The sequence below is a fragment of the Dipodomys merriami genome, unplaced genomic scaffold (genome assembly GCF_024711535.1).
Source record: "Dipodomys merriami isolate MVZ:Mamm:240054 unplaced genomic scaffold, mDipMer1.0.p SCAF_925, whole genome shotgun sequence".
In the NCBI taxonomy this organism is placed as follows: Eukaryota; Metazoa; Chordata; class Mammalia; order Rodentia; family Heteromyidae; genus Dipodomys; species Dipodomys merriami.
Genome location: NW_027206541.1, coordinates 322,098 through 325,417, shown reverse-complemented (window position 1 = coordinate 325,417; position 3,320 = coordinate 322,098).

Below are 3,320 nucleotides of genomic sequence, written 5' to 3'. Positions count from 1 at the left end.
TGTAAATTTATGGTTCAAAATGCTGGATCATAGAGGCAACTCTATATGTAATATCTTAAAGACTGCCAGTATTTGTGTGTGTGTGGGGGGGGAGTCAGGTAATGGGGCCTGAACTCTGGGCCTGGGCGCTGGCCCTCTGCTCTTCAGCTCAAGGCTACCACAGAGACACTTCTGGCTTTTTTTAAATTTTTTTGCTTATGTGGTGAGGAGGAATCGAACGCAGGGCCTCATGCGTGCAAGGCAAGCACTCTACCACTGAGCCACTTTCCTATCCCTGCCAGTATTTTTAACAAACTGACTATATCATTTTAAGTGCCAAGCACCAATGTATAAGGATTCCAATTTCTACATAATGGTTGTGCAGGGCTATCTTATTGTTTATATTTCCACTAATCACTATATGTAAGCAATGTCTAGGTATATTATGATATTTCCATATGTTCGTTCCTTGGTTGTTGTTATATTACTATAGAGATATGTATTTGGATTGTTTGATAATGTATTCAGGATGTTTAAAGATTTTCATTATCATTAATATGCTTTTTATATATTTCTGATTCAAGTCTATTTAAATAAATGTACATGTATACACACTATGTGTACAAATGCATATATTCATACTTTTATGTGTATATATACAAATACTTATATATGTGTACATATATAAGAATATGCAGATATGTACATACATGTATATATACATATATGTATATTATTATTTTCATTTGTCTGTAAATTATCATTTCACTTTATTGGCCAAACATGTCCTTTATTGATTTTACTTTATTTTATTTCATGGTCAAGATGTACAGAGGAGCCAGGTGCTGGTGGCTCATCCCTGTAATCCTAGCTACTCATGAGCCCTGAGATCTGAGGATCGCGGTTCGAAACCAGCCTGTGCAGGAAAAGTCCATGAGACTCTTATTTCCAATAAACCACCAGAAAACTAGAAGTGACCCTATGGCTCAAGTGGTAGAGCTCTAGACTTGAGCTGAATAGCTGAGGGACAGCACCCAGGCCCAGAGTTCAAGGCCAACGACCACCACCACCACCAAAAACAACAACAATAAAAAGAATACTGACTCAAAAAGCAATAGTATTAAGCAGTCTTACAAATAGACTCAAGTCTAACTTTTTAGTATTATCTTAGATACCAGCAGCCTTCTAGTATAATGAGCCATGAGCCCTCAGAATGTTGACAGAATTTCTTAGTTTATTTACACAATCACTATAAGTATGTATTTTCTCATCTTTCTTTGATTTCACCACAGAATGTGTATTTATCCTTTATGTCATACTTGAAGACCAAAGCCTTTGGATGATATTTATTCATTGGTGTATATTAATTGTATGAAAAAATCTTATTGAAATATTTTACACTCTCACATATTGATGAAGGTCCTGATTAACCCGTTTCTGGCTTTCTCCATTCCCATTGCCCTTTATTTTTCAACAGTTTTCTGTGAATTTCTTTGTGATATCTTCACAGCGTCAATATGTATGAAAGTGCTGTTCACCCACCAACATTGAAAATTAGACAATGCTGAGTATAAAAGCAAAAATCTAAATAAATGGAGACATAACTTTTGTGGATTGGAAGATACAATGGAGCGAAGATATAAATTGTCCCCTGCCTCCTTTCTTTTTGGTCATTCATAGGGCTTGAAATCTGGTCCTGGGCATTGTCCCTCGGCTCTTCAGTTCAAAGTGAATGCTCTACTCATTGAGCAACTGTGCGACTTCTGGTTTTCTGGTGGTTAATTGGACCATAGAATCCTGTGGACATTCCCATTCCAGCTGGCTATGAACTGCAATCCTCAGATCTCAGCCTGCTATGCAGCTAGGATTACAAGCATGGGCGAACAGTGCTGAGGGTCACAGTTTTATTTATGTTTATGACAATTTTGGAAAACACCTAACTAGCACTCCTTGAGTCACTGACAAAGAAAAATAAACTGGAATATATTCTCTGTCCAATATTAAAGCTGTTAGTGTGAAATTGTTATATTTGTAGAGGAAAGATTATACAGCTCAATGGGTCTGTAGGGCACCAGATTAAATTCTCATAAATATTATCAAGGAAAATTTAATAAGATGTAAAACCAAACAATTGTGGAATGACATTCTCTTTAATAAGTAGTGATAGGTTAGACAGTATTTGGGAGAATTAAAAAGTGAATATTGACTTAAACATAACAATTTATTCAAATGTTAACTTCAAGCAGGATTAAAACATGGCATATAAAACAAAAAGAGTGATGTAAATGTAAAGCAAAGGAAGATGTTTTGACAATTTTGGAGATGAAGCATTCTTAAACTTGGATTTAAAATTATAGGAAAGGAAAACAATATAGTTGAACTCAATAAAATTGTAAAACAGTTTAGTCTGTGAGAGCTCACATACATGTAGTGAATAGAGAAGCAGGTGACTCATGTATCTCATCCTAGCTACTTGGGAGGCCTTGAATTGAGTATTGTTTTTGAAGGCAGCCCACAAAATAAAGTCCCTGAGAATCTTATCTCTGATTAATCAGCAAAAAAGCCAGAAGTGAGGCATGACTGAAATGGTAGATTGTTAACAAATTGCAACAAATCTCAGGGACCCTGATTTCAAGTCTCACAACCATACATAGATGTACAAAAGTAATAGTTGGTCATGGGGACTGAACTCTGGGCCTAGGCGCTGTCCCCTAGCTCTTCAGATTACCACATGAGCCACAGGGCCACTTCCATTTTTCTGGAGGTTCTTTGGATATAAGAGTCTCCCTGACTTTCTTGCCTGGGCTGGCTTTGAACCACAATCCTCACAGCTCAGCCTCCTGAGGAGCTAGAAGGACGGGTGTGAGCCACCAGCGCCCACCTGATTTGGCCTTTCACCACAGTGGACTAGGAGCTCCTGAAAGCTTCTCTTTATTTTTTTCTGTGCCAGTGCTGGCCTTGAACTCAGGGTCTGGTCTCTGGTCTCTTAACTTTTTCCTTCAAGGCTGGCACTCTACCACTTGAGTCCTAGCGCCATTTCTGACTTTCGGTAGATCACTGGCAAGAAGAGTCTCACTAAGTTTCCTCCTCTGAGCTGGCTTTGACCCATGGTCTCTGAACCCAGTCTCCTGAGTACCTAGGATTTACAGGGGTTAAACCACTGGTGGCATTGGGTTAGAAGCTTTTCTTAAGCAAGAGTTCTTCCCTGTGTTTGCCCTGACTTCTCAATGCAAAGGATGCCTAAGGGTCAGGAGCTGTGAAAAATAGGCTTCCAGCCACAGGAAATGGCTGGGACTCCTGGTGAAGACAAGCTACTCATCCCACGGACCCTATTCTGGGAT